General features: G+C 32.1%; 1 protein-coding gene across 1 annotated transcript in view; it reads left to right on the top strand.

Moving 5' to 3' along the window:
* Positions 1 to 6,532: 6,532 nt before the first annotated feature.
* Positions 6,533 to 12,951, top strand: part of LOC127739165 (ryncolin-4-like) — a 32,169-nt gene continuing 25,750 nt past the window's right edge. The window contains exon 1 of the mRNA XM_052250763.1: positions 6,533 to 6,697. The gene's annotated coding sequence lies outside the window, so the exon portion shown is untranslated. The remainder of the gene's footprint in view (positions 6,698 to 12,951) is intronic.

Genomic DNA, 12,951 nt, shown 5'->3' on the forward strand with positions numbered 1-12,951 from the left:
TATTCCAGGGGTTGCATTATATTAAAATCAGGAAACTTATATTTTATTTCTAATAAGGTTTTCCTCACATGTCAAACATAAAGAAATGTGGTTTCAGACTGGAGGCATTTCATCAACCAAAGACAAAAGACGGTTTTTACTTGTTCACGACAAAAACAACTTTTTCTTAGTTATTCGACCACTGATGTCTGGCACACTCACGCTCTTACAGGATGAGACAAGTCTTCTTTAATCGGAATTGGCGAAAAAGACAATTACAAGGCGTCGAAACAAAACCCATGCATGTTTCAATCTTTGTCAATCTAGCTGGTTCAAATATTGACACATTTGTTGCAGTGAAAAGTCAATTCAACGCGGATTAATATGTCCCAGAAGCAATGCTGAATCAGTGCATGGTGATCTGAATAAACTCAAAGGTGAAGTCGGCGCTTTCTTCATTCAAACAGCACATTCTTCGAGTTTCACTCTAAGTGTACGTCTATACGTTATATCGCCAAACCACCACCTACATGACCTAGGTCACCTTTGAGATATGGATATTGAGAATAGCTCCATAGTTTTAGTATGCTAGTATTTGAATCCATTTTTTTTTGTCGATTATTTCCGTAAATAAGGATATTTTTTTCATTTACTTAGTACATGTTTGAAGCAAGGGTATACATGACTAATCCTTGGTAATCAGGCATAAATATGACTAGCTGAATTCGTGGAGCATTCCCAGAGCATGCTTCCATAGAAAAAAATTTCAGTCATCATGAGGAACTACCGAGAAATTGTCCAAAATGTCAAAAAATTGCGATTTTTTAAAATCCCCCTTTTGACCTTTCACCAGTTTTAAAAAATCTGCACCACTTAGGCACTCTACGAAATGCCTTAATCAAAGGGTATTTTATTTAGCTTTAAAATAAGACCAAAATAAGCCGTGAGGTATTTCGGTCCATATTTTTTTTTAATTTACCTTGTCATCGTGCTATAAGATAAATGCCATTGATGAAGGAAATTTAGTAGGGTCAGATTTTTGGATCTGTGTAAAGCTTTTGATCTTCTAAATCATGAACTGCTCCTTCAAAAATTATCGAAATATAAATGTTCTTTTTATTCCCTTCAATGGTTTACTTCGTATTTGGCCGATAGACATCAGGTCGTAACCATTGCAAATACTTTTTCAGATGTATCAACATTGAAAACAGGTGTACCTCGAGTGTCAGTTTTAGGTCCTATATTAGTCTTAATATTTATAAATGATTTGCCTTTATATAACATTTTGTTGTTTATTGTTTGTTACTATAAATGTTTTATGACAATAAAAATTGATTTGAATTGATTTGTTGTGTATACATTTTGTTTTCACTGTAATTCAAAATTGGGCCTAGATCTTAATTTTTTTTCTTTATATTTTCTTTTTCTTTTTTACCTGAGGACCCGTCCCCGTGAAACTAATTGGTCCTCATTCTGTCTCTTTTTGTAGGAAGGGATTTCTTTTTTTGTTTCTCTGATAACATAATGATCGTTACATATTTGTTAATCAATGAAATTAGTCAATATGATATATGCGTATCTTAACGTTTAGCGAACTGTTGATAACTCAATCAATCAATAAATAATTACATCAATCAACCAATCAAACAAACAATCAATACACATACCGACCAACCAACCTATCGAAATGAAGAACCTGTCCCTTGATATACAAACAGTTTATCAACCAAGCAATCAACCAAAAAGCATGTACACCTTAGAAAATATTGAATAACTTTTATTTATAGGTCTTTGCTAAAACAATTGCTTTATATTTAATGGTAGCAATATTATAGCACATACTTGCAACTTCTCGTCCAATCAAATTGCTTAAGTTTGCCTTCTAATGTTCACAGTACATATATTAACGGTGTACTAAGTAACTACGCATGAATGACCACAAGTGTAAGATTTCATTTAATCGAGATATTAAAACAAAAATAATGGCAATTTTGAAATAAAATGCTCTGTATCAAATTAAATAAAATAATTTGTAATTAGTTTTCACATTGATTTGTATATAAGTATCCTGCTTTTAAAATCTTTGGATAAAAAAAAAATGTTTTTGTTTCTTTCATTTAAATAAAGAGTAACAAATATGGCCCTTAATACCTTGATTAGAGTACAACGCTATCTTAAAATTGTGGTAATTTTTCACACATGCAATTGTCAATGGAAATCAAGGCAACTTGATGATGATTTTTTTTTTAACTTTCTTAAGGAAATTGATCTATTTCGTCATGAATTGATTGGTTGATTGATGGTTGGTTGCTTAATGTCCAGTGTCAAATATTTCATGCATTTTCAGGACGATGTCATGAATTAAAAATCAGTGATTATGAAGGAAATGTGCCACCTATTCTATACATATTCTAATAAATCCTGTAGTTTTTACTTTGAAATAAAAAAAACAAACAAACTATTATCTTTGATCTATTGGTAGTTGCTTTTCAATGCCTATCCGCTAGACTATCTATTGGGACGAACTATCTATATACGCTTCAAATTTATTATAGCTTTAATGTTACTGTGAAATTGAAAAATGTTTTCCAAACATGTAAAGCTTCCACTGAATTAATGCCTGATATTGGTCAATTTATTTTGTCATCTTACCATGAAAATAAGTAAATGTTGTAAAACACCGCTTTATGTCAATATACATACTTATACCAGCAGGTATCATCTTTTCATTCTGGAGTGAATGTCCTTTTGAAATCACATATTTTACTATGATTATAGTGAGTAGATTTACAAAACATAAAACTTTGTTAATGAACTCTGTTTAACAAACACCTGTGATATAAGTAGTCGTCCAAAATAAACTATGAATAGACCAATTAAAATGTTACTTGTGTTGTAAATATGTGCTAAATTGGAAAGTCTATGAAAAGGTATATACTATGAAATCAAGTGCACGGGGCAAGCCCATCGCTCTAAATTTCATAGTATATACCTTTTCATAGACTAACATAAACATAAAAGCTATTGATTTATCAAAAAATCACTAATGAAGTTAATAATTTGAGATGATTCCTAATTTAGATGTCTCACCTCTAGACCCTCTTCTGTTAATTGTCACTTGTAATCATTGATCTAACATGTCTACAGTATGTGTAACAGTGGTTTGATTCCGCCAGTGTACTTTATCCGGAGGAAGAAAATCCCCAGTGATTTTTATCCACCAACAAAAATTCACTAGGTTTTTCTATCCTGGTCCAGCGTAAAACATCCACCAGTCATTATAAGGTTCTAAAAAGTTTTTTTTTAAGGGGAAATATATATAAAATGTGGCTTAATAGTTTTTAGTGTATTTGAAACTTGCATAGCTGATTTATATAAAAAGTTGAGAGTTTTCATCCAAAGAATGTTCACACTAGTGTTTTTGAACCTGGAATGATTACACTAGTGATTTTGTACCGGAATGATTGCACTAGTTATTTTATACCGGGATTAATTACACTAGTGCTTTAGATCCATACATTGATGAAGTGATTAGTACTCATTTTGAACTCATGGTAACACAATAATGCTTATTAACGAATAAGATTTAAATAATTTTTCTATGCAAACCTATAAAATCATACGCTTTTAAATTGTCACTAATTGTAATATTATTATTTATTGGATTGCCGAAGTTTTTTCTGTGTATTTGCTCTTCGGTCGACTTTGATATAAAATCATATCTTCTTTGTCAATATCAAAGGATGCTTCTATAATTGAAACTTTATGTAAGAACAAATCTGCTCTTTAAATTTGGTTTATATCAAGTTCAATGTCCTGGTCATTGATAAAGTATTTTGAGTTATAAAAATATCCTCCTCGTCATAATCAATATTATTTACTATATTGACTCAGATTAATTAAACTGGTTCCTTGAAATTTTTTTTAATTTTAACCCATTTATTTATGTAAACAATAAACCGGTCTAATATGAACAAAACAACAATATCAAGATCGACGCTTTCACACTATTTACATCCAATATTCTCTAGCGGCAATACCAAATAATAAAACGTAAGAAATTAGAAGATAAACTATGTGCATCTAATCAGCGTGAATTTTGGAAGTCTGTTTGTAAAAAAGGAATCGCAAGTGAACGTAAACCATGTATTCCGATGGCTGTATTGGGTCCAAATGGAAATGTAAATACGAATAAAAATGATGTACTTAATAAATGGAAGAGTGACTTTCAAAATTTATTTCAACGAAATGGTGGAGATAATAGCCAGCTTGATGCATCCACTTTCAATACGGAAATAGACGTTACACCTTTAAATCAACCAATTTCAAGAGACGAGGTCGTTGATGCCGTAATAAGTGCTAAATTACGGAAAGCCACGGGAATAGATGAAATGTTGTCGTAAGTTTTAAAGAATGACGCGGCAATTGATTACTATTTCAAATTATCAGCGGTTGCTTTAACCTGGGAAAAGTTCCTTATCAGTGGAATAGTGGTATCATAAATCCGATTTTCAAACCGGGATCTGACGACGACAGAAATCCGATGAACTACAGGGGAATAACTTTGGTTGCCATGTAAAATATATTGTAACATTTTAAACTTTAGACTTAGCTCTTGGCTGGAAAATAACGAAATTCTGTGTGATGAACAAAATGGGTTCCGCCGTAACCGTATTTGCGAAGAACATATAAATACGCTTCATTCTATCCTGAACGATCGAAAAATATCTAGAAAATCATCATATGTGTGTTTTATAGACATGAAGAAAGCTTTTGACACTGTTGAACATCATCTTTTGTAGTATAAATTACAGCGCGTCGGTGTCAGTGGACAGTTTTTAGCTGCGATTCAATCCTTGTATAATGACTTGAAATGTACCGTTCGTATCAATAGTGACCAGACCCCTTGGCTCAGCGTAGATGCCGGTGTGAAGCAGGGTTGTATCAAATCACCCACTTTGTTTTCAGTCTACATCAATAATTTGGCAGAACGTATAAACTCTCTAGAATGTGGAGTACATATTGATAGTTTCTGTCTCAGTTTTTTGCTTTACGTTGACGATATAGCGCTAATAGCTCCAGATAAAGAAAGTTTGCAACGAATGTTAAATGTAGTATCAGAATGGTGCGCTGAATGGAAGTTATCCGTAAATATCAGTAAAACTAAAATTGTCCATTTCCGTCCACAGTAATTTTTACGTTCAGAATTTTCGTTCCGATGCTCTGGAAAAATTATTGACTATATTGATTCATACAAATATCTTGGTGTGTGGATGGACGAACGTTTAACTTTCGTAAAAAATGAAAAAGAATTAGCCAAAGCAGCGAGCCACGCTTTGGGTGCGTTAATTACAAAAACTCAATCCATGGGAGGGATGACTTATAAAGTTTAAAATAAACTGTATACGTCCGTTGTTGAACCAATTTTACTTTATGGTAATGGAATCTGGGGCACAAAATCGTTCAGTGCCATATCAGCGGTTTTGTACCGAGCATGTAAATTTTTCTTATCGGTAGGAAACGCACATCGAACATAGCCTCAGGCGGTGATATTGGATGGACTTCACCCAGAACTAAACAACATCTAGAAGAAGAAAAGGTTGGTTATTTGAAGTGCATAAGATTGTTGATCGGATCAGCCTAATGGATTCGAATTATGACTTAACTCTACCGACTAAATTAGTTATGCATATTATAAGTGAAAAATTATGTGAACTGGACAACACAGAATGGTATGAAGGACTTTTTGATGACCGTCGTAATGTAAAAAACGGAAACAAATTACGCACATACAGATGTTATAAACAATGTGTGAAAACAGAACCTTACGTATATCTAAACACTTCTAAACAGGAAAGGCGTGTTATGCCTCTGTTTCGCTCCGGGGCTCTACCGCTAGCGCACGAAACTGGCAGATACTCCAGGCCGCCTACACCCGTAGAAGACAGACTTTGTTTGTTTTGTGAGAGTTGTAGTGCAGAGACTGAAAAAACATTTTCTTATTGAATGCACGCTGTATGGCGATATACGATATAATTTTTTCCATGAATGTTCAAAATTTATTCAAGATTTTCACGGCCTAGATGTAGATAGTAAGTAAATTCATTGAAATTATGAATTGTTATGATATACAATATTTCCTATGCAATTTTTATATAAATTTTTCTGGTGTAGAAAATTGTTTTACTGTTTATGAAATTTTTATTAGTCTGAGAGTTTTATTAGTATAATTTGATCAGAAAAAGTAAGAATTAGACAATTTCAGATATATTTAAATAATAATAATTTGAATATATTGATTAATAATTTTTAATGGTCAATTTTGTGACTTGTATGTTTTTAAGTGATATATTTGAAATTGTTATAGAATTTTAAGTTTTATAGTGTCTCATAAGCCGTTTTTATGGCTGGATATTGATTGCTTGATGTGTATATATTTATATAATGATGCTTATTTTTATGTCAATCAATATGTGACACTTTAATAAACTATTTACTTACTTACTTCTATTAATAGATTTGTTTTCCGGTAACAAGTATTATATCCGATCTCTGATTTTTTACTTGGAAATTATATCAGCCATTTTTTCTGTATTGAAAACTAGTGTATTTAAATGAATATGTATGTAAATGCAGGAAGATGACTGATTGTGTTTTATATAGATTGCAATTTTCTTAAGTTGATAAATGACAGTGACCTAAGTCTAATACATGGAATGTAAGTACAATTTGTTCATATCTGATTTTGTTCAAACAGGGAGCAAACAAATTTTATAGTAGGAGATTCATTGTAATATAGATATTACAGCAGGTTCAGTTTAGAAAAAGATGAATAAACTAACCTTATGTATGGCCGATTAAAAACTAGAGGAAAGGGGGCCGAACATTGCACCTCATAACATAAATAATCTGGAGCATTGAAAGCGATGTGGATAAAATTTCCACTCGTGTAAGACCAAGTTCACCTGTTGCCATTCATAATGAAATAAAACCGCATGGAAAAAGAGACCTGTAAGGGTTCAAAAATGTAAACAATAAAAGAAGGGGTAATTTTAAAAACTGGGAAAATATCATGAAAAACTAAATAAGTTGTCAAACTAGGGGGATGGACATCTCAGTCCACAGGTTATCTTCAACTCAGTAGTCACATCTGTACTGGCATGATTTTTAACAAACTTATCCTACATTCTCCGTTGAAAAAATTAAGAAACTAAGATTCTAACTCAATGTCGTATTTATTTTTTTCTCTTATTGTCAATGGTACGAAACAATTTTTGAAAGCAAATTTAGAATTACCCCCCACCCCCACCCCACCCCTTTTCCAAAAAAAGTAATGGTCGAAGCCTTCTTTGCGTAACTATATATTATTCAAGTAAAGTGTAGAAAAAAATTTAATCATATGTGTATTTTGATAGTGTTTTTTAATAAGTTGTTTTCGTAATGTTCAATGTTGGTATCTACTAGATTCATAGATTTAAAAATGGGAAGATACTGATGTTCAGTAGTTGTCGTTTGTTGATGTGGTTCATAAGTGTTTATCGTTTCTCGTTTTTTATATAGATTAGACCGTTGGTTTTCTCGTTTGATTGGTTTTACACTAGTAATTGTTGGAACCCTTTAAAGCTTGCTGTTCGGTGTGAGCCAAGGCTCCGTGTTGAAGACCGTACTTTGACCTATAATGGTTTACTTTTATAAATTTTGACTTGGATGGAGAGTTGTCTCATTGGTACTCATACCACATCTTCTTATATCTATCCACCTTATGAGCAATGAGTAATCACAACTGAAAGGACCACTGACAAAACCACCAAAGATGAAAAAAAGGAATATGATCTAGATAGATTGATGATTGCTTACTTAAGACGTCTTCATAAAAGGGAATGTATCAGTTGGAGTAAAATAAAAAGACTAAATATGCAATAGCCTACCTGAGACTACTATAACACAATAGCAGTCTCAGAGCCTACGTAAAATTATACAGAATACTGAGTATCGGGCAACACGAACTGTATTATACACTATAGTGAACACAGCTGCTCCGAAAGGGGTAAACAGTAATGGCATTCGTTGTAGCTGAATGGCAACTATGAGAAATAAGAAAACATTTCGAATTCGGTAATAACAGATAAAATAGTAAAAAAAAACATGTTACATACGATAAGGTATTACTATTAAAACGAAGAAAATGTACTTATTCAGAAAGTGATCCGGATATTCTGTAGAATGTCAATTTCTTGTCAATCACTTTTAATTATTATCAAAGATTCCCATTAACGGACTGCAATTTTTATGTTTACTTATTTCTAAAGTCTTTTTTTTGGCAGATGTATTCACTAGACATACATTATATGACAATCGTCAAAAAATATCAACTTATTTTGACTTCTGTGCACCACTTAAACTCGTTAAATCCAACCCTTTCCCAGATCTATTAAACTTAATCTCATACAAAAATGATGATATTTTTCTTACAGGGTCCTACATTGTAATATTCGATATGAATACATATTGACCCGGAAATCCCCTTCATATGACGGTAAATGTGATGATTTACGATAACTATTGTTTATATTGAATCTTAACTAAAGCCTTGGAGAGTGCAAACCAGAGCAAGCTACATGTAGCACCACGATTTTAAATCGTTTCCTATGAGTTGAATAGAGATAGACAATACATGACAGGAGTTGCGGATAAATCAGTTGTAGAACTTGTAATTCTGTATGTAAGTATAAAAATAAGAAGATGTGGTACATGTATGATGCCAATAAGACAACTCTCCACAAGAGACCAAAATGACACAGAAATTAACAACTTTAGGTCACCGTACGGCCTTCAACTAGAAGCAAAACCCATACCGCATAGTCAGCTATAAAATGCCATGAAATGACAGATGTAAAACTATTTAAACGAGAAAACTAACGGCCTCATTTATGTACAAAATTATGAAAAAAAAAAACAAATATGATACACAGCAACAAACGACAACTACTGAATTACAGGCTAATGACTAGGGACAGGCACATACACAATGTTGCGGAGTAAAACTTATTTGAAGGCACCAACCCTTTCCCTAACCTCGGGCATGTACAGTGGTACTTTTTGTTCCATTTTCGACCTGCAATATGTAAGAATTATCATCATCACATTTCAACAAAGGCGCATACAATTTTTGAAAGCAAGGCTTTGGCGATATACTAATACTTCATAGAACAGTTCTTGAATGGATTTCAACACTTTGAATATGTTGTTGTTTTAAACAAAAATTGAAGTTCTAAATACAAAATAAGAAACTAAACTGCATTTATCTATACATAAAACTGCTTATACATGTATCTTATCTTTTTCACAACCACAACACATAACAACACTAAGTAACCACACTCAATCCTGTATATATATATACTATTTTTATCATACATTAATCCTTGATATGCTACTCTTTGTCCGTGTGAAAGAAATTGAATTTATCATGTTATATCAGACAGACCAGCTTCCTGGTACCTTTTTAAGCAACTACAAAGGGTTAAACATGTTTTGAGAGATCTCAACCCTCCCACTATACCTCTAGCCAATGTGGAATAAACAAACGCACAGTAAAACTCAGTTGAAAAGAAGTCAATATAGGTATGTTAGATGTTAGAAAAGGTAACAGAAGAATCTAAGCAAAATGACAATGACCAACATAAATTAACAAAGGACTACTAGCAGTTACTGACATGCCAGCTCTAGACCTCAATTAAACTGATTGATAGAGCATGGCTTCATCATATGAAAATCAAGCACAATCTCCCCGTTAGGGGCTTAGTATCATACCATCATACGTGAAGAACATAACCCGTATATTCTGTAAAGATAACAGAAACAAAAGACAGCAAAATAAGGAATAATAATAGAGAATATTGGGGTGCTGAAATATACTGAGAAATAGAGAATAACGGGCCAAAAAAAAAAGAATAGAGAAAAATGAATGACTCCACCAAGACCCTCATATAGGATAGTACCAAAAACTGGTGCTTCAAATTATGTCTAATTGGATGACTTTAATATAAAATGATATATAAATGCGACATGCCTTGCTGAAAGATAACACCGAACAAAGGTTTAACATTAAATGCATTAATGCCTCAAAATCAGTAAATGATTATAAAAAATACATTTATCATGTTCCTCTTTTTGTGTGTGTTTTTGTTACACTCCACACATCCTTGTATGTATGTAATAAAGAGATAATGTAGCACATTATTTCTTAGATCAGTCAAAATATCATCCCTCGAACTGAGGCCTCGGGACATTGGTAGTACTATGAAAAATGATTGAACAGAATATAGATATGATGACATCGTTTAACAATACCTAATACAATACGTTTGACCACTCCCATAGGTATCTTATGGTCTTGAAAGCCATAACGTGGTCTATTCATCAACTCCATTGCCGCTTCGTTAAGAGTACCGGTTACGGGTAAGCTATTCCATCGCTGAAATTCCCTAAATATATATAAAAAAAACGTTTTTTAAGTATGTGTTGGTGTGACTTAGTTTATCGTTTAGGACGTTTAGTGGCTTTTTGATAACTTAACATGTCACTATCAATGACAACATCATACTATATGCAACTCATTGCTACAATTTTTTCCTCGGGTGATTTTAAAGGAAGAAGTGATACTTATTTTTGGTCGACGCCACGACAAACAAATCTAAAGGAGCAAAGTTACAAATCTTATTTTGATTAGAGAGCGGGTATATCACGTATATTGCTAAAATTATAATGTATATCATTATGAACTTGAGGTATCAAGAATTCTCTATTATGTTGTAATATATGTACCTAAGCCGCACCGCTCTGCTTGGAGCAGAACCAAATGTACCGCCAGTTCTTTCAGTGACAATTTGTTTTTCCATTTAAGTAACAAAAGGAATAAATATATATCTGTACTACTAAAATAACGTTATTTCTTGAAAATTTAGTGTTTTAATATTTTTATATGTCCTGTTTTGAAACAACTGATTTTTATAGTTTGTTCATACGTTGTACTGTTACACCACTGTCCCAGGTAAGGGTGAGGGTTGTGTGTCCGCTAACATTCTGTATGTGCCTGTCCCAAGTCAGGAGCCTGTAATGCAGTGGTTGTCGTTTGTTGCTGTATATCATATTTGTATTTCGTCCATTGTTTTTTTTACATAAATCAGGTCGTTAGTTTTCTTGTTTGAATTGTTTTACATTTGTCATTTCTGGGCCTTTTATAGCTGACTATGCGCTATGGATTTTGCTCATTGTTGAAGGCCGTACAGTAACCTATAGTTGTTAACTCCTATGTCATTTGGTTTCTTGTGAAGAGTTGTCTCATTGGCAATTATACCACATCTTATCATTATTCTAATATATGTTCTTAGTTCAAGATCCTGTTGGGAAATATAGAAATGTCGTTATGTCAAACAAAATCAAAAGAACAAAATGTAATACGTTAATCCATTATTAAAGCTCAATGTGATTTGAAAGGAGGAGAGGATTATCATACTCTATGTGCATGTCCTAAGCCAAGAGTTCATATTATATTAATATTTTTATCTTACCTTTTATTGAAATAATTCAATGGTTCCTTCAAATGTGTTATTTGGTCTTTTTGAAGGCTCTATGGTGATCTATAATCATCCATGAGAGTCATAGTATTAGAGATATCTTGACGAAAGGTACGAACGAACATAAGGGAGCATTCATTACATTCCCATGATAACAATAATATTCTATGTTTTATCCGGTAAAACTGCATTCTTTTTTTTTAATTAAATGTATCTGTAACAATTTAAGCCTATGGCATATAAATCGCGAATTAATTACCTGAAGAAAAAAATAATTTAAACTACACTTACGTTCTAAAACAAAATGTTTTTAAATAAATAAATTTATACATAAAGCGATATATTCACACACTTCAGAAAATCATACATAATTGTGTACATGTAAATCAATGATACCGAAAAGATAAAACGAATACTTTAATACCGCGGTTTGTGTATTTTGTACCTTTTAACCCATGTGAATTCTTGATATAAAGTATTTCATGTGTAACCATCACTTTGCCTCAATTTGATGACTCCGTTTTTGTTTGATAATCTAAATTAGAGTCTGAGTACAACACAATTTTTAATGTACTTATGACAAGTCTTAAAACGTAATTATTTGACCAAATCTGAAAAAAAATATTTCTCATGCTGTCTGAATGCTTTAAAAAATATTCAGTAAATGTACCAAATAACACTTAAAGACGTATTGGATTGAAACATCTATTAGGTGCTTTTCTAATATTAACCGAATTACTTCCCTTGTTTTGTGAGATGAAGATGGGACGTGTAATGACAAGAAGCTTTAAAGAACCATTTGGATAAAATGAATATATTACTATAAGTAACAAAAGATTGTTTTAAAGTGATGTTGTAGGATTTTCTTATTTGTCACTGAAAAAAAAGTAGATCCATCTAGAAGTATTTTATATTTAATATTCGGACGTTCTTTGAAATATTTCAGAAACCATATGTAGAGGGTGCGTGAAAATGGTCTGATTTTGAACAACAACCTCTAAAAGTACAGACTGGCATTTTTTATCATATACAGTTAAAACAAAAATGATTTCATATAACAGGAAACTTTTACTAATATAACTTAATGGAAAGAATAATAATTAGTAAACGAATCACAGAAGAAGAATATTTACGTGAATAAGAAGTTATTCTCAAATGTTTAAGAAAAATATTTAATTCAAGGACAAAATCCGTTAAAGTTTTGTCACATCAATAGTTTAAGAAAAATACATAATTCAAAAACATGTCCGTTTAAGTTTAAGTATATTTTATCTTTTTTCACATGGAATCTTTAACTCTAATTCTTGTTCAGGCATATCAAACTGAATATGAATATACTTTATGATCAAATATCAAACTAAGTAGTCTAATGCTTTGAAACAGGACACGCTTT

This window comes from Mytilus californianus, unplaced genomic scaffold (assembly GCF_021869535.1).
Source record: "Mytilus californianus isolate M0D057914Y unplaced genomic scaffold, xbMytCali1.0.p SCAF_4, whole genome shotgun sequence".
NCBI classification, from domain to species: domain Eukaryota; kingdom Metazoa; phylum Mollusca; class Bivalvia; order Mytilida; family Mytilidae; genus Mytilus; species Mytilus californianus.